The following is a 26,286-nucleotide window of genomic DNA, read 5'->3' on the forward strand; positions in this document are numbered from 1 at the left end:
GGGGCAGGGCGGGCGCGCGCCGACCCCGGACCGAGAAGCCGCGCTCACGCCTCCCTCAGCCCAGCCCTCCGTCCGGGTGGCCGGCGGGAAGGAGCTGCGGCGACCGCGGCACCGGTTACCAGGACCCGCGCGCGCGGGGCTGCGGGCTAGGGGGACTGGGTGCAAGCCGGGGCAACACCGGCAAAGTCGGAAGGGGAACGTCGCCGCCTCAGGGCTCCTCGGGCCAAGAGGTGCGTGTCCTGGACAGGCGGTGCAAGGATGGAGCTGAGCGGCGCAAAGAAGACGGCTGTAGCCAGCGGCCAGACCCAGAGCGCGCGGGCTCGGGACCAGCGACCAGCTCGGGCCGCAGCAGCCGCCGGAGCCCTGCCCCTCCCCTCCCCCGGAGCCCTGCCCCTCCCCTCCCCCGGAGCCCTGCCCCTCCCCTCCCCCGGAGCCTGACTTCACATTCACACTTTGCAGCCGCGGACCCTGCGCCAACCACGGCCGCCGCCACCGTGACGTCACGACGCCGCGCCGCAGGCCCAGCGCCCCGCGCCGCCGTCAAAGCGCCCAGAAAGACCGGCTAGCGGCCGAGGGCGAGAGCAGCCTTCCTCCCGTGCCGCACCCAGCGCTCGGTCCTGGACCCCCTCCCGCCGCACATCTCCCTCCTCCCCCATCCGTCTTATCCAGTCTCCCCGCAACCCAAGGCGCGTGCGCATAAGCCCCTGTGGTTTGGGGGCATCCCCATCAGCTTTAAACTCTTGCGTTGGCGCGCGCTGAGGGTGTGGGGTGGGCTCAGCCCGCTGGAGAGGTGCCATTTCGGTGTAGCGACACCACAAACCCAAAGCACGTGGTGCACTCAGCCCTGACCGCGGGGACACCGCCGGCTTTCTCTCCTTGAAAATTCCCGTTCTTGGGCTTCGTTCGGGACCGCTGCGGCAGTGACGTCCACGGACCTCGCGGGCCCCATCCTCCCTACTACGTCACTGCCAGTCCCTTGGCGGGGCCAAGCTCCTGCGCTCCCTTGACAGGTGAGGCCCCGGGACCATCCCGGGCCTGCGGGGCGGAGAGGGGAAACCAAGAACTCAAGAATGAGAAGGGGGTGAGGGAGGTCTCAGAACGGGTGGAAAAAATCCGAGACTAAAAGAAATAAGAGTATGCAATGAAAAAAAAAAAGATGATGATATTGAGAAGACAAAGGGAAAAAGGAGACTGCATGGCCTTCTAATCAAAACTGGCTTTTGTTAGCTTTTCATATTTTTAGAAAACGAGAGAAGGTAAAGAACTCTTCACCAGTTTGGTAAGCTGGATATGTCATTTGCATGTTCATATTGTCACATTTCTCCCCAAGCTGTCACAACTTTTCAGCAGGAACTGTTTCTAATGCTTTTCATCCTATGATACTTCAGACTGAACAAGCTCTTCCCTGCTGGAAAAGTTGTTGATGTGGCTAACTTCTTAGTTGCAATGACTGACCATGAGCGAGGTGGCAAGCATTGGAAAGTACTAGATACTCTCCAACTGATGATGAGATCCGGTACCACATGCGTGTGATTGGATAAATGGATGAAAGTCAATGAGACCTTTTATCATCTTCCCGTGGCATCTCTTTCTTTTATATTTAAACTTTATGTCTCCTTTGTATTCTTCTTCTTTGCTCTTCATTGTTAAAAGAAATATAACCCCCACTGTGATCTTGTGGATTTTGTCTTCACTAGATGATGAAGCAATAAGCTCCTCTTTAGTACAGCAACTGATCCAGCCCATTTTTGAAACTCTAATTATTCCCATAACATCTAGAAAATACGTTAAACATCTGTATGGTTGGGATTATGCTGAGCACTTTCACCTAACCATATTTATGTCTAACAACAAACTCATGTGGTGGTGATTAGTATCTAAATTGAAAGTAGGTTCGTGGGAACAAACTTGCCCTACACCTAACAGGTAAGTAGCAAGAACTAACCTCAAGTAATAATTGAATTCTGGGTATATATAATCGCCCAGAAGATAATATTTTTGTGTGATATTAGTATGTGCCAAATAAAAAACCTATGTCACATTTAATAGCATCTGAAACTCAGGATGATTAAATTATTTTATAAGACTCAGAGCACCAAGTGGGTATATCTCCTTTCATCATAGTAGATTACTCTGCACCTAGTATGAACAAAGAACACAACAGTATTCTACATACAATGTTAATACAATAGCCACATAAGTTGGGTAATTTTATACCAGTTCTACAGATGAGGAATTAGGTTCTAAGACTGTAAGTTAATTAATTGCCCTAGTGAACTCTGGGTTTCAGAGCCAGGCATTAAGAAGTGTATTAGTTACAGTTCTTCCAAGAAACAAAACCCATAGTGTGTATGTGTATAGAGAGAGATTTTAAGGAATTGGCTCATGATCATGGGGTTTCGCAAGTCTGAAATCTATAGGGTGGGCCATCAGGTCTGGAAATTCAAGTAATATTTGATGTTACAGATAATATTGGTGTGAATCTGAAACCTTCAGGGCAAACCAACAAGCTGAAAACTAGGGCAGAGTTTCTATGTTGGAGTCTTGAGGAAGAATTTCTGCTTCTCTGGAAACCTGAGTCTTTGGTCTCTTAAGGCTTCAACTGAGTGTTGAGGTCTACCCTCTTTAATGAGGGTAATCTGCTTAAAATCAACAGATGATCCATGTTAATCACACCCACAAAATACCTTCAAAGCAACATCTTGACAAGTGTTTAACCAAACTGGACATTATACCCTTGTCAAAGTAATATATGAAATTATCAATCACAGAGAGCAAACTTTAAACCTAAATAATAGAAGAAATCCCATTACCTAAAGCAACAAAAGGACAAGGACCTAAGAATAAACTTAACAAAATATGCAAGATTTATATAAATGAAAGTTCTATATGGGAAAAATATAAAAGTAGACTTGAATGTTTAAAAAGAATGTTCTTCTTGGAATAGAAAGACTTAACCTACTAAAATAATCAATTCACCCTAAGTTAATCTACACATTTAACATGACCTCAGTACATAGAAAAAAAAATTATCCAGGAAAATTATGGGGAACCAAAAAAAAAAATAGGGTCAGCCAGCAGTTCTAATTTCAACCAGAACTATAAAGGAAAGAGAGTTCTGGGAAACGTAGTTCCAATGTAGCAAAAATTGATAGTATAAAACCACTCAGAACTTCTCTTGTCACCTTGACCTCATATTATTATCCATAATTAATATTTAAATAAAGCCTTCATCAGAATCCTACTTTAGCCCTTACGATGCAGCTTTCTCTCATACAACCAAAATCAGCTCACTCCTATCCTAAGAGAGGATAAAGAGTCTTCTTTGAGCAATGTCCAGTCCTCCTCTTAGTGGGTCACAATATCCCTTTGACATTCCAAAACATACATAATAAGTTGTAAGGTTATCTACTATTAACAGGCCAGGGATTAAACCCAAGGTCTTGTACATATTAAGCAAGCATCCTACCACTGAGCTATGTACCCAGTCAGAAAAAAAAAAAAGTTGGTTAATATATACAAATGTATCAAAATGAAGGAAAATGCCCATAAATATTACAGTACTTATATCTACAACTAGTAAAATTGTCATGGCTACTATTTTTATAACTATCTTCCTTCTCTTCAGTTACCTGTTTAATATTCCCTTCACCTTCAGTAAATATCTCAGCTGTTAGTAGTTCCTTGCCTTTTGAATACACCTAAACCTGCATTTCTGAAGGATCTGAGCTATTAGAGTTTCTACTTCTGTTGGATTATGGTAGTTTTCCATTACATCACATCACAGAGCCTGGTAATTCTAAGTACCATGTAACATCTCCAAAGAATCTCCTGCATTCCATTTGTATTCCTTCCTTCTCCCATTGTGTAGCAGCTTGATGTGTGCAATCATTCTGCTTGGAAGGGATCAATCACTTCAGGTAGTTCAATGATCCCTTCTTGGTATGTTGGCTAAATAGCAGAAAGCTCAAAATAGTCAAGTGACTGTCTCATCTTTTAATTTAATTGAACTGTTGCTGGTATGCCCTAGTGGGAGCATTGTTCTTTAGGAGAAGCAGAAAATTACAGAAATGGAAAGCAAAAATTTTGCATGTGCTTCACTAGGAGTAAAAGTGGGGATCCACTCCCAAGCCTACCCCTTGAATCCTGGACCATGGCTGTATATTTGTCACTGTTTTCGTGAGCTGTTATGTCGCTGTGACCAAAAGACCTGACAAGAACAATTTAGAGGAAAAAAGTTTATTTTGCTCACAGTTTCAGAGGTTCAATTCATGGTTGGCAGACTCCATAACTGTGAGTCTAAGTTGACCTCAGAACATCATGGCAGAAGGGCATAGCAGAAGAAAGCAGTTCAGAACATGACAGGAAGCAGGGCAAACTCAGCACCCCTGAGACAAAATATAAACCCCAAAGGCATTGACCTACTTCCTTCTGTCACAACCTACTTGCCTGCAGTTACCACCTGGTTAATCCATATCGGTGGATTAATCCTTCTCATAATCTGGTCATTTAAACATTCTCCAATTGTCTCACAAGAGTTTTTGTGAGACACTTAATATCTCAAACATAACATTGTATCCCTAGCTCCCAAAAGCTCATACTTATCTCACAATGCAAAATACATTTAGTCCATTTTGAAGAGTCCCCATAGTCTTAACAGCTCCAGCATTGCCCAAAAAGTCCAAGTCCAAAATCTCATCTGAGACTCAAGGCAAACTATTAACTGTGAGAATAAAAATAAAAAGCAAGTTAACCTATGTCTAATACATAATGACACAGAGGAAGCATTCCCATTCCAAAAGGGAGAAATAGGGATGCAGAAAGATGGGATGGGACCAAAACAAGACTGAAATGCAGCTTGGAAAACAAATTCTGTAGCTCCATGTCCAGGCACATGGCATTGTGATGTTCTCTCCAAAGGGCTTATGTATTTCCTCCCTTGTGGTCTTTTGCTGGTTGCAGCTCACATTGCTTCTTTCTTGGCTATCTTTGCTTGATTCCTACAGCTTTACTAGTCATACATTTCATGTTACTGGTATCTCTTAATTTCAGAGGTCTCTACTACACCTTCACCTTCCTTCTCACATCTTCATGTGTCATCCTCTCAGAAGCAACCTACAAGGACTTCAGCCCTGCTACATTTTGCCTGCCTTCCCAGGTCTTTGAAATCTCAATGGAAGCATCCATGACTCCCTAACTCCATCATCCTGCATTCCTACAGAACTAGTACACTGTGGTTGATCTCAAGGTATGTTACCATTGAAGCCAGAATTAGGTAGATAGGCAAGGGTCAGATCCGGAGAATGGAGGGATTAAAATGTTAATTCCTTCAGAGCCTTTCCTCAACCCTTATCAAGAACCTGCTCCAGCTCCAACCTGTTGCTAAAGTAACCTGTCCCAGGAATTGTCCCTCCCTACAGGGAGTTGTAAAAGTTACTAATTAATTCACCCTGGGCCCCCTTCTTGCCCTCCCTAGGAGTGATCACCTGTTGCCCACCTTTGGCCATCCCACCCAGCATTTACTGGGCCTAGTCACATAAGCAGGAAGGCAAGGGAGCAGGAGAACAAGGGAAGTCTAGGACATATAAAAAGGCAGAACATCCTCACTTCTGGGGATACCAGAATACCAGTTATGGCCCCCTTTTTAAATAAACCCTGCTTTATATGCTTATATGCTTGCTTCAGCATACTTCTTAATGTTATACTTCAACATGTGAGGAAACAGGACTTATCACTGGTAACCAGCACCATCTGAAACAGTAGCTAAGTCTCCTAGGACCATGACTGTAGCAGCCTCTGCCTCTGTGGCTGAGCATAGCAAAACAACTTCCTAGGTTCCCTTGTACAAGCTGTGCACTCCAATGGTCTCATCTCAAAAAAAATTTTACTTTTACTCAGTTGAGCCTGAGATGGGTGTGGTCTTGCCAGTTCCTGAGATGCCATCTTTCCTAGTGTCTCTTTGGCAACTACTTAGCATATGTTTAGTGGCTGTAATCTCTTTAACAACCACACCTTTCTTGGCCCCAGTTTTATTTACACTTTTCTGGCTAACTTGCAAGTTTTTCAAATCTTTATACTCTGCTTTTTGTTCTTGTTTATTATTGCAAACTTGGCTAAAGGCCACTAGCAATATTCATGCCACTGCCTAAATGCTATGCTGCCCTGAAATTTCCTCTACCGGATTGATTAGTTCATCACCTTTAAATTTACTTTCTCACAGAAAGTCTCAAGACATGGGCAAAATATAAACAACTTATTTGCCAGAGAGTAGCATGAGAGGAGTCTAGATCAATTTTTAAGGCCCTCCTTCTCTGAAACCTCAAGCCCAGTCTACTAACCAAATCCTATTGGCACTGTGGTTTTCTGAGCTCCCAACAGAATCACCCATTAAGCTCTGCTTACAACATTCTGAAATTTTTACAGCATGCATCTCTAAACATTTCACAACTCCTTCCACAGATCAGCTACAAAGGTTTTGAACCATACATGCCATTCACAACAATGATCCCACTCCAGGTGTTAGCTTTTGGGTCACTGTGACCAAACGACCTGACAAGAACAACTCTGAGGAAGAAAAATTTATACTGGCTCAAGGTTTTAGAAGTTCAATCCATGGTTAACAGACTATATAGCTCTGGGCCCAAGGTGAGGCAGAACATCATGGCAGAAGGGCAGAGCAGAGGAAAGCAATTTGAAATATGACAGACAGGAAGCAGAAAGCAAGCTCAGCTCCCCAAGGACGAAATATAAACCCCAAAGGCATATACCTACATTGACCTACTTCCTCCAGTCACACCCTACCTGCCTACAGTTACCACCTGATTGATTCATATCAATGGATGAGTCCACTGGCCAGGTTACACTTCTCAAAATCTAATCATTTCACCTCTGAAAATTCTTGCATTGCCTCACACATGAACTTTTGGGAGATGCTTTGTATCTAAACTGTAATAGTCACTGATTTAGAACATATACCAAAACCTGGAAAACATTATCTAGCCTTACAAGGTGTTGCCAACAACCCAGATGGCATGATTATTGAGTCTTACAAACCCCATTTCAATGCTCCTTGAACACACATAAGGTTAAAAAAGAAAGGCACATTATATAATTTGATTTATAATGAAATATCCAGAACAGGCAAACTATAGAAATAGAAGGCCAATTATTGGCTGAGGGAAGAGAATGGGGGTAACTGCTTAATAGCCATAGGGCTTCATTTGGGATGATGAGAAAGTTCTGGAACCAGATAGTGGTGGTGGTTGTACAACATCGTTAATGTACTTAATGACACTAAATTGTATATTTCGTGGTTAAAATGGTAAACTTTATGTGATGTGTATTTTACCATAATAAAAAGGTTAATCTGAAGCCAGATGCGGACACCTATAATCCCAGTGGCTCAGGAGGCTGAGGCAGGAGGATCATGGGTTCAAAGCCAGCTTCAGCAAAAGCAAGGCACTAAACAACTCAGTGAGACCCTGTGTCTAAATAAAATACAAAATATGGAGATGTGGCTCAGAGGTCAAGTGCTCCTGAGTTCAATCCCCAGTACCAAAAAAAAGTTATTCTGTCACCACATCAGATGAGCTACTCCAGGGTAATAGGCAGCATAAGATTAGTGGATTCTTATTATGAGCATGAACCCATTGCTGCTTTATTTACAGTAAAAAAAAAAAACTATTTTCTGGGTTTAAATAAATACTGTGTACAATAGCATGATGGTGACTAAAGTGATTTATAACCATATGGTTTTCAGAGAAGCATTTTAGACAAGGAAGGAAATTGATTTCCAGAAGTGTCTATGAGAAAACTAGGGCTGGGTATGAGTGGCCAAATGTAATGTGCCTGATAACTGATGGATGCCTCCAGGGAATAGTGATTTATTTTTTGGTCTCTGCTGTTGGCAAGTTAGGCACTCAGTGATAGCTGTAGCCAGATTGACCTTTTTTGAGTGAAAATTCATCTACTGAGCTCATGTAAAAACCTTCATCCTGCCATTAAAGCCACTTTCTTTATGAATCCATTAGGCAAGAATAAGAATAGATGGGGAGAAGGCTGATCATTTCACCCACTTGATTTGAATGGTTGCCCTCTAATGAGTTCTTATTTAGTGAATATTCACATGAGACACACATATCTTCACAGTAGGTGTCCATTCAGTTAATCCCCAGACCTTGTCACCAATTCTCTAATTATATTCTTTTTTTTTTTAGTATTTATTTTTTAGTTGTATACAATACCTTTATTTTGTTAATTATTTTTATGTGGTGTTGAGGATTGAACTCAGGGCCTCACACATGGTAGGCGAGCACTCTACCACTGAGCCACAACCTCAGCCCTCTAATTACATTCTTTCCAAATTCCAGATCATTCATCCGAACAGGTACTTCTTATCAGTCCATATAGATTCATACATATATCTTTCTGTTCAAACAGAAAATGAGAAAAAACTGCTCCAAGTTCAGTCCACTGATACTATTTCCCTTTACTACCTTCAGGATCACTCTAGGAAAGGACCATAGTGCTATCCACTTTCTGCACCATATAATGCAGAACTATCTGCAATTAATCACAGATATTTTTCTCAACATGTCATAAAGATTGTTGCCTTAGATCTGAGTTGAGAGGTAGGAGTCAATGTAGTTCTAGAGAGGGTAGGTATCTAGGCCACTTGTTCACACAGTTTACTTGTGCCTTCAAAGACCAATTAGAGCTTAAATTCATATATATCACTTCCCTTTATGATAGAGTGCTCCTAGGCATGGCCAAACTTATGATTTTCTGGGTCATAATATGTCTAGTATATTATGGGCATCTCAGGTTGCAGGGTAATTTGATAGATTGTGGTCAAGCATTTGGTTTCTATTAGAGCCCAGAGTAAGATGGAACAATTCTCAACGGAGGGTAGTTGTATATCGAAGATAGCATAACTTTGCTCCCAAATCCTCCAAGCCTGAACAGATTCACTGAAAGGAGCTTATCAAAGTTTTAATCTAACATCCCTAAACTATTTTAGACATTTCAGCACCATATCTACTGAGTCATATAGCCCAGGTGACTGAGAAGCTTGCATGGCAGTATGAATTCTCCACATAGCCTTCGCATATTCTGAGCCCAACTCAGCCTTTAATTTTTTACTGTGACAAAAATATACATAACATAAAATTTACATTTTAACCATTTTTAATTGTAGTAGTCAGTGGCATTAAGTATATTTACAATGGACAGCTATAATCTCCAGAGCACTTCTCTTCTCATTTCCTTTTCCTATGTACTCTGTAGATATTTTCTTTATGTTTACCATGAGGATTGCATCTATCACCCTAAACTTTTAACCATCTATTTTAAATTGATACCAATCTAACTACAATCACATACAAAAACTCTTCTTTTTTACAGCTCTCCCAGCCTACTTTTTGCCACCAATGTCACAAATTAGGTATTGTGTGCCCATTAATACAGATTTAGAATTATTTTTATACATGTCTTTAAAATCCTATACTACTTGAAAAGCAGAGTGGCAAACAAAAATTATGCTGTTTTTTATATTTTCCATGTATTTATCTTTACCAAAACCCTTCATATATTCATATAGTGTCAAGTTAATATATAAAATCTTTAATTTCAACTTAAAGAACTCTGTTTACTGTTTCTTAGAGGACAAGCCTTGTGGTAATTAATTGTTCAAGCTTATATTTATCTGGGACTTTTTTTTTTTTTGTGTGTGTGTGTGTGTGTGTGTGTGTGGTGCTGGGGATTGAACTCAGGGCCTTGTACATGTGAAGCAAGCACTCTACCAACTGAGCTATATCCCATCCTCTGGGAATGTTTTAATATCCTCATTTTTGAAGGACATTGACAGATATAGAATTCTTGGTTGATAGCTTTTGTTTTTGTTCTTCTGTCAGCACATTATGTACAAAATCCTACTGCCTTCTGGTTTCAAACTTTCTTTTCAGAAATTGACTGATGATCTCATTGACAAACTCATATATATGATGAATTGCTTTTCTCTTGTTGCTTTCAAAATCCTTTGTCTTTTTCTATCAACATTTGATTATAATACCATGGTGTAGGTCTCTTTGTATTTATCATGCGTGGGATTGGTTGATATTGAATTTGTAGAGTTGTGATTTCTGCAAACTTAGGGAGTTCCCTGCTATTATTTGTTCAACTAATCTCTGTTTTCTCTCTCTCTCTCTCCCTCTCCCTCTCTCTCTCTCTTTCTCTCTCTCTCTCTCTCTATATATATATATATATATATATATTTAGTTGTTGATAGACCTTTATTTATTTATTTATTTTCGGTACTGAGAATTGAACCCACTGCCTCGCACATGCCATGCAAGTACGCTACTGCTGAGCCTGAGCCCCAGTACCTGTGTTTTTCTCCTGCACCGTAACTCCTATAATGCATCTATTGGTCTGCTTGTTAGTGCCATATAAGTCCTTTAGGTTCTTTTCACTTTATTCTTTTTTCTTCTTGTTCCTCGGCTTGATAATTTCAAATGTCCTATATTTGAGTTCCTTGATTTTTTTCTTCTGTCTATTCAAATCTGTTGAGAACCTGTGGATTTTTCAATTTGGTTGTTGTATTTTCAGTTCTAGAATTTTCATTTTGTTTATATGTTCTCCGGATTTCCTTTAGTTTTTGTCCATGTTTCCCTTTAGTTCTTTAAGCATATTTAAGATGGTTGTTTTGAAGTCTTTTTCTAGCAAGTCTGATGTCTGTGATTCTTCAGTTATATTTTCTGCCCCTTTATTTTCATTCTTTGAAAAGACCTTGTTTTCCTTTTTTTTTTTAATGGGTTCCCCCCTCCTCCCAATACCTCATAGGGTTTTCTGCTGAAAATTGGGAATTTGAGGAAACAATCACTTCACCTAGTCTTTGCAGATTGCCAGGTATGTTTTTCACTAATTAACAGGGTCTTTGTTCTAAATTTTAGAATCAGCCCAAGGAGAAAGGTCTTATGAGGGCTTTCCTAGACATGCATCTTGCCTCAGCATGTTTGTAACTCTTTTTTTATTTCCTGAGGATATGACTGCTTTTTAAGTGTCATTATTTCCAAGTAAGTTTCTCTTGAGGCCTTTGATGGTCTATTGTGTGTCCTTGCCCAAAATCTCTTACTCCAGCTAGCTGAGGGCCAGTCTCCCTGCAACCTCCTCAAGCAACACCTATTACTTCTACCTGCTTGAGATCCAATCTGGGAAAAAAGTCCTTCAGGCATCCCTTAGTGTTTTAGAACACTGAAAATAAAGTCTGCTTTACTCTCTCTGATGCAGTTGTTTTATTTTTATATTGTCTGGCTTTATTATAAGGGAAATATTTGCTTCATAAAATGAGTTGGGATGTTTTTCTTATAATTGTATTTGCTTAAAGAGTTTGTGTACAGGTGACATTATTTCTTCCATAAACATCTGACAGGACTATTTATTTATTTAGTTAGTTAGTTGTTGATAAACCTTATTTTATTTATTTATATGAGGTGCTGAATACTGAACCCAGTGCCTCACACATGCCAGGCAAGTGCACTACCACTAAGCCACAGCCCCAGCTCCATCTGACAGGATTTACTAGTGGAACTATCTGGACCAGGACTTTTCATTGTGGGAATATTTTAAATGACTAATTCACTAATTCATTTTCTTTACCTGATAAATCTTAAATGAAAAAAGCTCTGTATGTCCCAGAAAAATAGTCTCCAAAGTATATCTATAAAATGTTGAGGTGGTAGGATTGTAATTTTTTGGGGTTTTTTGTGTTGTCTTAATTCTACTTGCAAAAATTTAAAAGATAAACATATCATTTTATAATGATATGTTTATCTTTTAAATAACAAAAACAAATAACAAAGTTATTTTCTAAATGTAAATTGTGAGTAATGAACATTTACTGAAATTAAAAAGACAACTGAAGGGAAATTTATCCTGAGAGTTGGTTTTCCGAAAGTGTTTAGTAGCTCAATGCTAATCAACAAGCACCTCCATGGAGATATGTTAATGAATAATCCAAGGACTTCTATCCCAAAATAGCAGGTCATATACATATACATGTACTCATCTCTATTTCCTGTCCAAACTCTACTAACTGACATTGAAAGATGAAAATAAAACAAACCCTGAAGAACAAAGAGAAAGGAAGGAAAATTCCTTTCTTATTTGGGAAATTCCTAATAAAAAATTCATCTTTTGCAAACTGAAGGTGAATGAACAAATCATATGTGTGTTAACAAAACAGAAGCTAAAATTTAAGCTTAAAAGTAGAGAAGGCTACATTTAGCCAGAGACCCAGAAAAATCTCAGAAATATAGGCTCCACCAGTCTGGGAAAGTAAGGATACAAGTGATCTTAAAAAGTAGAAGTATCAGTTGAAGTTATTACCACACTCAAATCTCCTTCCTAACTCTGTGTAGACAGGTAACTTGCTCTTCTTCATATGAACTGAAGATTGGGTTCTCCAGGCATAACTGAGGGTGAAGTTAGAGCATCCTATGAAAAGAGGTGTCATAAGTGAGAGTCAGCATTCTTGCTGACAGCCAAGTTTATATGATTCAGGCAAGAGATTGGAAGTTTCTTTCAGAAAAGTGGACCTTTCCAAGACAGAAATTTTATAGGTGCTATCAGTTGGTAGTCTTCCATCCAAATGAGTGGGGCCACACATAATTCTAAGTAAACCCTACCCAGACACAGGGAGTTATAAATAACATATATGACATATGAAAGAACAATAAGCACTACCAGAATTTGAAAAAACAACTTTATAATATAAGAGATGATAGAAATGAACAGAGAGATCAAAAATTGCTAGGTTGGAAGCATCATGATAGCAGACATTAAATTATACTATATAATTAGAGTAACAAAATCAACATGATACTGGCACCAAAACAGATATTAAGACTAATGGAATAGAGCAGAAGACACAGAAACACAAACCCATGAAAATACAGTAATCTAATTGTTACAGTTTAGATGTTAGGTGTCCCCCAAACTTTCATGTGTATGCAAGGAGGTTTAGGGTTAAAATGGTTGGGTTATGAAAGTGGATTAATCCCCTGATAGAATTGACTGAGTGGTAATTGTAGACAGGTGTAGCTGGAGGAGGTAGGTCATTGGGGTTTGTGCCAAATATATTTTATATTTGTAGAGCAGAACTCTCCCCCCCACACACACTTCTGGCAGCATGTCCCAGTTTCTTTCCTGTACCACGCTGTTCTGCTATGATGTCCTGTCTCACCTTGAGCCTCAAGATGTGGGTCCAGTTGTCTAGGGACTGAGACCTCTGAAACCATGAGCCTCCAAAAAAACTTTTTCTCCTCTAAAATCATTCGTCAGGTATTTTGTTCACAGCAGTGGAAAGCTGACTAAAACACTGATACTAGACAAAGATGCCAAAAATATGCATTGGAGAAAAGATAGCCTTTTTGAAAAATGGTACCGGGAAAACTGGGATATTCATATGTAGAAGAATGAAACTGGTCCCCGAACTCTCAGCCTGCACAAAAATCAACTGAAAGTGGATGAAAGATCTGGGAATTAGACCAGAAACTCTGCAACTGTTAGAAGAAAATGTAGGCCCAACACTTCAACATGTTAACACAGGAACCAACTTCTTTAACAGGATCCTAACATTCAAGAAATTAAACCAAAAATCAATAAGTGGGTTGGTATCAAATTAAAAATCTTCTGCACAGCAAAGGAAACAAGGAGTATGAAGTGAGAGTCTACAGAATGAGAAAAAAATCATTGCCATCTGCTCCTCAGAATAAGGCTATAATATCCAGAAAAATAAAGAAACAAATACAAAAAAAATCCAATTAGTAAGTGGGCAAAGGAACTAAATAGACACATCTCAAAAGAAGAAATACAAACTACTAACAAATATATGAAAAATATTCAATATCTCCATCAATTAGTAAAACAAAAATCAAAAGCACATTGAGATTTCATCTCATTCCAATCTGCCAATTTTTAAGAATACAAATAATAATAAGTGTTGTCAAGTTTGTGGAGAAAAAGATACACTTGTACAACCACTCTAGAAAGCAGTGTGGAGATTCCTCAAAAAACTAGGAATGGAACCACCATATGACCCAGCTATCCCACTCCTCAATATATATCCAAAAGATCTAAAATCAACATACTATAGATATATAGCCACATCAGTGTTTATAACAGCACAATTCACAATAGCCAAGCTTTGGAAGCAACCTAGGTGTCCTTCAACAGATGAATGGATAAAGAAAATATGATATATATATATATATACACACATACACACACATACATACATATATACACACATGCACACACATACATACATAAAGAAGCATGAAATTATGTCATTTTTCAGTAAATGGATGGAACTATAGACTGTCATGCTAAGTGAAATAAGCCAGACCCAGAAAGTCAAAGGTCAAATGTTTTCTCTGTTATGTGGATACTAGTCTAAAATAAAGAAAAAAGAGAAAAGGAATTGGGGGGGTTTCCATCAAAATAGAAGAAAGATTGGTGCAATCAAGGAAAGGTATTGAGGGGGAGAAAGGAAGGACAGGATAAGGAAAAACAAGTGGAATGAATCCAACCTGACTTTCCTACGTACATAAATGAATATACCACAGTGAATCTCACCATCATGTACATCCACAAGACACTAATTAAAAAAAAAAAACTGTATATAAATAGCAGAAAGACCAGTACAGGGCAGAGGAATGGGAAAAGGAGGAGGGCGATGGGAAGTATTGTGAAATGAACTAGAGCAAATTATATTACATGCATTTATGTCAAAATGAATCCTAATGTTACAAATATGAACCAAAAAAATGGGGGGAAAAAGAAATGAACAGAGAAAAGAAATAATATAGAGAACTCCCTTCAAACAAACAAAAAAAAAAAACAGTGTCTTAGATGAAAAGTTGTGAGATATAAAAATGGGATGGTATTTTTTAAAAAGCAAAATTGTTCTTTAAAATTTTTAATAATAAAAATTAAACATTTAATAAATTGATTAGCAAATAAAATTATCTTCCCAAAAGTGAAATGAAAATTAAAGATACAAATAATGTGATAAAGAGACATTATAATTAGAACCCCAATCCAAGGGGTTCTATATTCAAATAAGAATGGTTTCAGAAAGAGAAAATTGGGAAAATCATGGGAAGGAAATAATTCAAGAAAATTTAGCAGGACTGTAGAGCACACATTTTGTAGATGGAGACAGTCAAGTTTGTGCCTAGAATAATGGACAGAGAAGAGATGTACATCAAGGTGATCATTGTAAAGCTTCAAAATAAAAGGACAAAAAAAATCTTCCAGACAGTAGAAATACAAACAGGTCACACACAGAGGATTGAAGATCAGAATGGCAAAGACCATCTCAACAGCAAACTAGGAGCTAGAGGACAATGAGATGAAGCTTTGGAAAGTCTGAAGGACTCTGGCTGCCCATTTAGGAATCTGTAAACCTGGCCAAACTATCAAGTGAGAGAGCAGAAGAAAGATACTTTTCAGACATTGAAGAACTCAAGTATTTGGCTCCCACTGTATCTTTTCTCAGAAAGTTATTAGAAGTTGTACTGTAGAAAGATGAGGGAATCTAGAAAGGGAAATATTAGAATCAAGCAAACAGAAACTTCCAGGCAGGACAAATGAAAAGGGAGTACCCAGAATGACAGTCCCTGATTCACAACTACAGAGAAGACCTGGATAACAGCAAAGCCACATATGAGCAGGATGATGGCTTTGAGAGGAAATGAAACTAAGAGATGACTTGAGGTGGCCAAACAGTGAAAGAAGCTCTGGCAGAGGAGGTCTGGCAGAGTTTGGGAATAAATTTATTATGCCTACATAGAAAATTAAGCCAAAAAATTTGATTACTGACACTGAGAAAAAAAAGTTAGAAAAGAAATGCAATCATCATACGTTATATGATCATTCTATAAAAGTCACATTTTCATAATAAAATAATCATGGGATATTGATTTAACAAAAATAGTGTTACAGCTTAACTTCCTTTTAAAGAGGAATAAGAATGAAAAGTGGATTTATTTGGGTGTTATTAGCTACATTTTCATCTTCCACAGTAGACTATTAACAGATAATATCAAAAAATTGAGATCTAATAATGTGGAGAGCTAAATACATTTAAGAAACAACTAAAAGCAGTGGACATTCTTGCCTTAGCAAAGCAAAAAAATGGTAGAGTATTATAATGGGACAGGAAGCTACTGGCTTTATTGCAACACCGAACTATTGAATTTTAAAAGCTGCATGTATGTTTCGTTACTTTCATTCAAAGAATGAAAACAATCATAGTGTGTTGCAATGAGTCTCTCCAAAGATAGGTTGAAGTCTAACTCTTAGTACCTGTGACCTTATGTAGAACCAGGATTTTTGCATATATAACCAATATAAGGTTACACAGGATCACAGTGGGCCCTACATCCCATGACTGGCATCCTTACAAGAGGAGGGAGATTTAGAGGTACACATATGGATGGACAAAGACCATATAAAGACAGAGACTTTAAATGTTACATTTACAAGCCAAGGAACACCAAGGACTGCCAGAAACTTGGAGAAGGGCATGAAATAGATTCTTTTTTTAGAGCATTCAAAGGGAGCTTGGCTATGCTGACACTTCAGTTTTGAACTTCTAGTCTCCAGAACTGTAAGATAATAAAATTACCATTGTTTCAAGCTACTCAGTTTATAGTCGTTTGTCCCAGCAGCCCTCCGAAACTAAGGCAATTGTGTTACTCAATTCTGTATCAAAGCAGAAGATATTTTAAGGAGGGTCAACTCTTCTATATTCATTTCTATACTTGAGGTTAAAAAGTAACATTTGGGCTGAGGTTGTGGCTCAGAGATAAAGTGCTCACCTACCAAGCGTGAGGCACTGGGTTCGATCCTCAGCACCACATAAAAATAAAATAAAGATATTGTGTCCACTTATAACTAAAAAATAAATATTAAAAAAAGTAACACTACAATAAAGACTGGTCAAGTTCAGTATATTTTAGGGCACAGTATAAAACCCATCTGTCCAATTAAGGGATGTGGGAGGACTGGCAAATGTGGAATCACAAGTTTTAGTTTCTGGTTATAAATATTGAAATGATTGCCTATCTGATGTTTACTTTCTGTTTTTGAAAACACTCTTCTCTCCTGCTATCTCTGAACAGGAACAATAAAGACCAAGAGGCTCTTTCCTTCATTGCCTGTGAATAACAATGTAAAATGTTGAATAGAATGAGTCTTATTTAGAACTACAAATGTTTTACAATGCACCTGAAAACCTATTACTAATTTTTTTCCTCACTAACAAATATCTCTGAACATGTTAAGTATCAATTTTATGCAAAATAGTAACATATTTAAATAAAGCATTTGTGTTATTTTCATTTCTTACAAGCTTGATTCCAGTGCCCTGTCTTAGGGCCAAATATATGCTTGACATATTTAAAATAATGAAATATGAAGTTCTAAAGGCAGTTGGTTATAGAGTGTTATGGATCCAATTGGGTCTGTCTACCTTCCATTCCCAAAAATATATATGTTGAATCCTAACCCTGAGTACCTCAAAATGAGACCTTATTTGGAAATAGAGTGATTGTGCATAAATTTAGTTAAACTGAGATATGGTCATACTGAGCTAGTATGGGCCCCCATACATTATGACAGATGTCTTTACAAGCAGATAGAGATGTGGTGGCAATGAGAGGGAGAACACCATGTGAAAATGGAAGCAGAAATTGTACTGATGCATCTTCAAGCCAAGTAACACCAAGTATGGTTAGCCATAATGAGAAGCCAAGAGTGAGAGATTGAACAGATTCTCTGTCAGAGCAAGGCACCAACCCTGTTTACACCTTTATTTTTTACTTCTGACCTCTAGAACTGTAGGAGAATAAATTTCCATTGTTTTAGGCACTCATTTTGTGGTCCTTTGTTACACAAGTCCTAAAAACCTAATATACAGAGTTTTACTTAAAATTATAATACCAAGCGAGGGGAGGAAGTCTTTAAATTTCTTTTTCAGTTTCAAGATTTTCCATTCATTTGTTTATTCACCAATTATATGCTTAGTAACTCTTCTGTTAGACACTTTACTAGTCACCAGGGATAAAAATAAGACAGAGAAAGGTCCCTAGTGCCCTAATGAAGTTACAATTCTAATGGAGGAAAGTGGAAATAAATAAATGTATAACATAATAACATAACAAACTAGTGTTGTCTTGGAGCTTTCAACCATGGCTGGTTGGCCCAAAAGCTAGTGGGAAAGCAGCAAGCACATCATGGTGGGAGTGTGTGGGCACGGAAGCTGCTTATCTTATGGTCTATGCTTACAAATGTCATCCACTTTTCAAGTTAAAATCATAACAATCATGGGGTTCGTCTGCATCCCCTGAACTTCTTTAGGTTAGAAAACCATAGAAATTTCTGAATGAACCAGTTAATACCTATCTGAACTTATTCTCAGTTCAAAACTAAAAACTTAAAATAACTCTAAAGTTGAGACTTCGATGCTAAGTGAAATAAGCCAATCCCAAAAAACCAAAGGTAGAATGTTTTTGCTGATATGTGGAAGCTAACCCACAATAAAGGGGCAGAGGGGGAATAAAAATTCAGTAGATTAGACAAAGGGGAATGAAGGGAAAGGAGGGGAGATAAACAAAGGAAAGATAGTGGAATGAATCTTACATAATTTTCCTGTGTACATATATGAATACATCACAGTGAATCTCACCATTGTGTACATACACAAGAATGGGGTCCTAACTAGAATAAGATATATTTCATGCCTGTATAATTATATCAAATGGATTCTACTGTTATGTATAACTAAAAAAAACCCAAGAGAGATAAATATGAAATTACTCTCAAAAAATATCATATTTTATAAACAACTCAATATAAAAATTTTACAAGATAAAGCAAATAAGTGATATATATCCAATTGATCTTTTAAATGCAACTAAAACAACTCTTCTACTTATAGTTTTTAGGAATATCTGCTTTGTCCAAGAATTAGTAAAGTTCACAATTATTTGAGTAGAAGATATCAGTATTCAAAGTTCAATTAAGTTTAAAGTGAAATTTTTTCACTTGGAAATAAGTAAATATGACTAATAGTAGTGACCATTGACTTTAGAAAATGGAATGATTAAAAAATGTCCAAGGTCAAAATTTTAAAAAATTTTCCCAGGATAGATAGTTCAAAAACAGGCAAAAGACCTGACTAGACATTTCTCCAAAGAAGATATTCTCATGATCAATAGGCATGAAAAGATGTCAAATGGCATTTTCCATTAGGACAATGCAAACCAAAACCACAATGAGCTATCACTTCATACCCATTGGATGAGTATTGCATATATCTTTATCTATCTATCTATCAATCCACATACACAACAGGAAATAATAGATGTTGGTAAGGACATAGAGATATCAGAAGCCTTGAACACTGCTGGTGAAAATGTGAAATGGTTCACTTGGTATGAAAGACAGTTTCAATTGGCAGTTTCTCAAACATATATAACCCAGTAATTCCACTCTGGTTATACTCCCCAAAGATCTGAAAGCAGAAATTCAAACAGATATTTGTATACCAATGTTCATATTAGCATTATGCACAATAATCAGAAGGTAGAAACTACCAAATATCCATCAGCAAATGAATGCATAATGAAATGTAGCCTGTACATACAGTAGAATATTATTCAACCTCAAAAAGGAAAGAAGTTTTATATCATCTAAGAACTATGACATTATGTAAGTATAATAAGCCAGAAACCAAAGGACAAATATAGTATGATTCCACTTATATGAGATATATAGAATAGTCAAATCCTTAGAATCAGAAAGGAGAATAGAGGTTATCAGGGGCTGAGGAAAAAGAGTATGTTTAGTACATTTTTCATAATACCTAAGGCTAGAAATTTTACAAAGAAAATATGTTTATTTAGCTCAGAGCTCTGGTCCAGGAGCAAGGCACCAGCAACTGCTCAGTTTTTGGTGGAGATATGATGCTGTGTCAAAACATGGCAGAGATGGGAAAGGAGAAGCAAGCATGTATAAAGAGGAGGTATGCAGGTGTGAGAGACAAAACAAGAGATGAGAGGAACTTGCTTTATGAAAACCTGCTCTCAAGTTAGCTAGTCCAGTCCTATGAGAGCAAAAACTCATTTCTAAGTAAAAGCATTAATCCCTCTTAAAAATCTAATAACCTCTTATAGGTCCTACTAGCTCTCAATACCATTACTTAATCATTTAAATTTTGACCTAAGTTTTGGCAGGGACAAAGTACATTCAAAACATAGTGGGGAGAAATGGGAAGTTAGCATTTAATGAGAATAAAGTTTCAGCTTGGCATGATGAAAAAATCTGAATATAGTGGTGATGGTTGCACACCAATGTGATTGTACTTAATGACACTGAGTTACATACTCTTAAGGGGTTGGAATGTTAAATTTTATATTGGACATTTTTTTAAACACAACAATGTCTTCCCAACCCCAACCAGGAGATGTAGGAAGGATAGAGACAATGTATATGATCTGAGAGTTCACCCTTTCAAAACCCTTATGGAGAATAGTCACCACACTTGTGGAAGCTACAGCCCCTTAATGCTATGGTGGCTGCATTTTCAAACATGACAATAGCTTCCCTTCTCTACAGGTACCAGAAGTTGTGATTTATCTTATCAAAGTTATGAATTTTTCCTCTACTATTTCCCCAGAAATCCTTGGGAAAAGCTTTTCAGAAAGTCGGTAACACTTACTTTCTCTTTGCATTTCAAATATTCTAAGTTGACCAAGAAAGATGAAGTTGTTTACCGAGTTGAAGTTTGTACACTTATGATTTTCCTTGGCCTTTCTATATGTTGGTTCTTTAATTTGGATTGGGCCCATGGTAGGTGACATAAATGTTATCAATACTGCCTACACATTTTGTTGGCCTTGACAACTCAGCTCTTGTACCTATTTCCTTGGTTCAAGCAATTTCAAGCAATCCCAGCAGGTAAAATGTTATAATTGCTTTGTACCTGCTGGCAATTAAGATAAACCAGACAGATTGCAAGTCATCAGCACAAGCAGAACCATGGTATGCACATGAGGGTGCAGGTGACAAAGGAACAGAGAAGCCATAAAACAAACAAAAATATTAATAAAAGATTTAAGTGAAAAGAAATCTGTCTAAGCAGAGTCTTATTTTGTAAAAACACAAAACAGTCAATATCTTTTAAAAACTCTCTGGAATAAGCTACAAGAAACAATTTGCTTTTACTTTAGGCAAATTTCAATCACATAAAGAGATAACTGGAAGAAATACTTTTCATAATCTGTGGAGATTTGCATCTGCCAAAGAATCCTCAGATGACCCTCCCTCACTTCATCATGTTTAAGTGGAATCCCAAACACTGTTCAGACCTGTAATAAATGTAGCAGTGATGAAATTTCCCAAAGAAATAAGAACAAAATGTTCACACATGCATGAATAAAATTTACCGATTAAAAAAACACCAATCCTTCAAGAAAACAAGGGAGCAGAAGTGGAGTGAGGAAGGCAGAAGGCTCTAGCTTTGGAACAATTTCCCTAACTCATCTTTGAAGTTACTTATATTCTCAAAGCCTTAAATCTAGCATCCTAGACTTCCTAGTCTCACGAATGCCTTGCCCTTTTGTCTCCTTGTCATTGCTCATGCCATTTCTTCTAAATTGAACACGCACTCCTTTCCACCCATCCTCAAGGCTCCCCAGATGCAAACCCTATGTCATGTGACCCAGTATAAATGCTACATCTCAGTGAAGGCTTCCCTGAGCTCCTTACATGAAGATGATCTCTGTTTTGTGAAGGCGAGCTGTATTCCTCTAAAGGGACTTATAAATGATAGTATATTTCTTCAAATACACATATACGTGATGGAGACTCACAGAATGATGGAAGGCTAAAAGTTGGGCGGGGTAATCTGTCAACTGTACAGAAGCATAGACCAAAGATGATACCACTTTTAATAATGCCATATCCCTATGCTTACATTGGGTCTAGAAACCAATGCAATCTCTTCTCCCAATTCTTTATCTTTCATCACTTGTTCAAGATTCATAGTCTTGGTGGACACAAACATTTGTCTCATCCTAGATTATGTGCCCACAGTCAAAATGGTAGAGTTCTGACTCCTCGACTTTCATAGCAGGTGGCAAGACTCTGCCTCCCTGAAAGACTCACATAACAGCAGAATTCTGGTATTTACCAGAGGATTCATATATTGAACAGCTAAAATAAGCAACAAAAATGTGCTACTCTTCAGTAGCCATGACTTGGCTCTTCTGGAAAACTCTAAATTTCATGAAGTCAGAATTTATGTCTGACTCATTTTTGTACCCACTGAAGTCCTTAAAAAGTATTTTGCTATCTTATTTTAATGTTTCTAGCATAAAATACTCCATGACACTTTAAATTGCTCAGATTTTAAAATTTCTGATGTTATCTATAGATGTTTGATAACTATTTATCAACTAAGAGAATGATGCTTTTTTGAAACAAAGAAGCCCTAGTGTTTTACATATTAGGCAATTTTCTGTTACTATGACAGAATACCTGAGATAATCAACTTATAAAGAGAAAAATATTGTTTGGGTTCACAAGTTTTGTTTTGTTTTTGGTACCAGGGATTGAACCTAGGGGCACTTAACCACTGAGCAACATCCCCAGCACCCCCCCCCTTTTTTTTATTAGTTGCTCAAAACATTACAATGATATTGACATATTATATATCATACATTTGATTCAAATGGGGTATGAATTCTTATTTTTCCCACATGTACAGATTGCAGGACCCAGCCCCTTTTTATATTTTATTTAGAGACAAGTTCTCACTGAGCTGCTTAGGGCCTTGCTAAATTGTTAAGGCTAGCTTTGAACTTCCAATCCTCCTGGCTCAGCCTCCCAATCCACTGGAATTATAGGCATATGCCACTGCACCTGGTGGCTCACAGTTTTGAGGGTCCCAGTACGTGATTGTTTGGCCCCATTGCACTGGGTCTGTGGCAGGGCAGCACATGACAGTAGGAGCTCATGACAGAACAAAATTCTTCACTCACCTCATGGGACAAGAAGCAAAAACAGGTAAGAAGACAGAGTAGAATCATACCGTCTTCTTCAAGGGCATGTTACCAGTAAAGAAGCTCCACTTATCAAAGCTTTCACCAGCTCCCATTAGCACTGTGATGGGGACCAGGTCTTTAAACACATGGGCCTATGAGGGACATTCAAGTCCAAACTAATGCATTCCACTCCTGACTCCCAAAGGTCTTATTCATTTGCAAGATGTAAAATGCATTCATTCCATCACCAAACCCCCCCAAAGTCTTAACTCTTCTAGTGTTGCTCAAAAGTCTAAGTCTGAAGTTTCCTCGAAGACTCAAGGTAAGGGGCTGGTAGATGAGGCTCGTGGCAGGCAAGGCCAGCATAGCGGCTGAACACAAGACCAAGTTGTCCAAGAACCTGCTGCTCAGGAAGTTCATACAAAGGGGATTGAACTCAGAAACCAAGAAACAACTAGGAGAGGAAGAAAAGAAGGTCATCAGTGAAGAGCCCTGGTACTTGGATTTGCCAGAGCATAAAGAGAAAGAGAGCAGAGTTTCTTGTTATGTGAAGATCTTCTCTATGTAAGAATGTCATTCAGAGGATTTAATCCCAAAGTTGAGAAACTGATGTTTCAAATGAATGCTAAAAACAAAAGAAGATGAATATGAAGTGCCAGAGCTTGATGTGTCAGATGAGGCAATGGCTAGAAGATGGGAGACCTTGGTGGGGACGACTGGAAAACAGTTGGCCAAGAAGAGAGATCCTGCCAGTTACCAAGAAGATGAAAACGGAGACAGAAAACCAGTTAAAGCAAAGAAGATGTTCTTAAAGTTCCAAGATGAAAAATGATGCCTTAAAATATGTCTCTGTGAAAACAGCAGACTTTGGAGCTTATCCCAATGGCATCTTTTAGCTGTTAATACTTGATGTTTATTTCTAAAGAGATGTGTAACTTTAGAGACAGGCTGGGTTTGAAACAGATGTGTGACGGGCGTTATACGTCCTTTCCCGAATCAGATTCATCAAGAGCAGAAGTCAAGCCTGGATCTTCAGACGTACCTAGGCACAGGGTTTCTTCCTAAAGATTTTACCTCAATTTATTTTTTTTAATATAACTCTCCAGTCACTGACCTCGAATTGACTCCTGCAGCATAATACCAGTTTTTTAAATTGCATTTAAGTTTATATTTTACTTTAAATTATTAATTATATAATCATGTCAGGCCAATTCATAGATTCATTTTAGAGTCAAATGTCATAGGAATTTATTATATGTACCTTCATTAAAAGCAAACATACCTCTCCAGCCTGTAGTATTTGCATGCTACCAGGTCATTATCACTTTATGGTATTATGTTTTTTTTTTAAGTCATTTAATTAAAAAAATGTTCTGTAATAAACATCTATTTGCACATGGGCAAAAAAAAAAGATTCAAGGCAAATTCAACCAAGAGGTCCTGTAACTATCAAATTGAATGAGTTCATACTTCTGAGATACAATGGTAAACATTCCTATTCCAAATAATAATAATAATAATAATAATAATAATAGACCAACAGAAAGACTGAAACCTAAAAGGTAAACATGTCCTCATGTCTAGCATCCAGGTGTACAGTGTGGGGAAGCAGCCTGCCAAGGACTAGAAAAACCACTCCTATAGACTTACTGGTTACAGCCCACCTAGCCTTTCTCTGGGGAAGGCTTTTCATGCTGCTTGCAGCTTCCCTCTGCATGTGTTGCATGTTGCTGGAACATCTTACCTTCTTGGGGTCCCCACTGAAACTTCAACTTCACTCCTGTAGCTTCCTCACTGAGAGCTGTTTGTAGAGACTTTAGCTCTTCCATACACTTCCTGACCTCCATCCAGGCTTTTCTTTGAAATCTTAGTGGAAGCATCTATAACTCCATAAGTCTGACACTGTACATGCCCACTAAACCAGACTCATGGAGATGCGAAGGCCTCCAACCAGAGTAAGCAGTACCTGGACCTGCTTGAACCACGGCTGCAACAGTCCATGAATACTTTGCCAGTTGAACAGGAGGAAACAAATCCTGGGGAATGATTACCTCGGTAGTTCTGCATGGGCAGGAGGGAACCCAGAGGTTTTCTTCTGAAATGTGTTTGCCCCAGAAAGTCTTTAATCTTTGAAACAAATTTGTATTTCTGTATAAGGCATCTTTCCTATTGTCCCTACGCAAAGCACTTTGATTTTATTATTGGCACTAGCAATGCACTCTCCTTGGCCACATCTTTATACATATTCTGTTTCTGGCCAAGCTGCAAATTTTTCTGTTCTGCTCCTCTTTGCTCCTGATTATTCAGCTAAAAGCATCCAAGGAAACCTGTGCCACTGCATGAATGTTTTGCTACTTGGAAATTTCCTCCACCAAGTGAACTTGTCCATCACCTTTAAACTCAATCTCATACAAAGTCTCAGGAAATGGACAAAAAGCAGACAGCTTCTTTGCCAGACTGTTAACATGAGCAGCCTCGAATCTAATTCCCAATACAGCCCTCCTGTCAGTATTTTTTTTTTTTAAAGAGAGAGTGAGAGAGGGGGAGAGAGAGAGAGAGAGAATTTTTAATATTTATTTTTTAGTTCTCGGCGGACACAACATCTTTGTTGGTATGTGGTGCTGAGGATCGAACCCGGGCCGCACGCATGCCAGGCGAGCGCGCTACCGCTTGAGCCACATCGCCAGCCCTCCTGTCAGTATTCTGATCTTCTGAGCCCTTGCCAGGATTACCCTTTTAAGGTCTATTAACACAAGTCTAGACTTTCTCCAGCCTGCTCCTCTAAATGTTTCCAAACATCTCTAATAAACTAATTCTTCCACATTGTCTTAGGTATAGCTATAATCAACAGCCCAACTTCTTAGTACCATATTTTTTGTTAGCCTGCTTTCTGTTAGTATAACAAAATACCCAAGATGATCAACTTATAAAGAGAAAAGATTTATTTGGGCTCACAATGTTAAAGTTTCCAGTTCATGTTCAGTTGGCCCCATTGCTCTGGGCTTTATGGAAAGGCAGGTGTAAAACTGCTCATCTCACGGCAAGAAAGTAAAAGAGGGAAGAGAAAGAGACCAGGATCCCACAATCCCCTTCAAGGGTATACCTCCTCCAATAACCTAAAGTTCTCTCATTAGTTCCTGCCTCTTAAAGGTTCTACTACCTCTCAAGAGTGCCA

General features: G+C 38.4%; 1 long non-coding RNA gene and 1 pseudogene across 3 annotated transcripts; both read left to right on the top strand.

Annotated features, from left to right (window-relative positions):
* Positions 1-363: 363 nt before the first annotated feature.
* Positions 364-18,974, top strand: LOC120892982 (uncharacterized). 3 transcript variants are annotated; one of them, XR_013423985.1, is made up of 4 exons: positions 364-1,279; positions 5,053-5,248; positions 10,276-10,905; positions 17,187-18,974. It is a non-coding gene; the product is annotated as an uncharacterized LOC120892982 (long non-coding RNA). The 3 variants fall into 3 exon arrangements; XR_013423983.1 differs by lacking the exon at positions 17,187-18,974 and having other exon boundaries at positions 10,276-11,276; XR_013423984.1 differs by lacking the exon at positions 17,187-18,974 and having other exon boundaries at positions 364-1,010; positions 10,276-11,276.
* A 3,507-nt stretch (positions 18,975-22,481) lies between these two features.
* On the top strand, positions 22,482-25,618 carry LOC120892733 (M-phase phosphoprotein 6 pseudogene; annotated as a pseudogene).
* Positions 25,619-26,286: the final 668 nt, after the last annotated feature.

This window comes from Ictidomys tridecemlineatus, chromosome 7, assembly GCF_052094955.1.
Source record: "Ictidomys tridecemlineatus isolate mIctTri1 chromosome 7, mIctTri1.hap1, whole genome shotgun sequence".
Classification (NCBI taxonomy): domain Eukaryota; kingdom Metazoa; phylum Chordata; class Mammalia; order Rodentia; family Sciuridae; genus Ictidomys; species Ictidomys tridecemlineatus.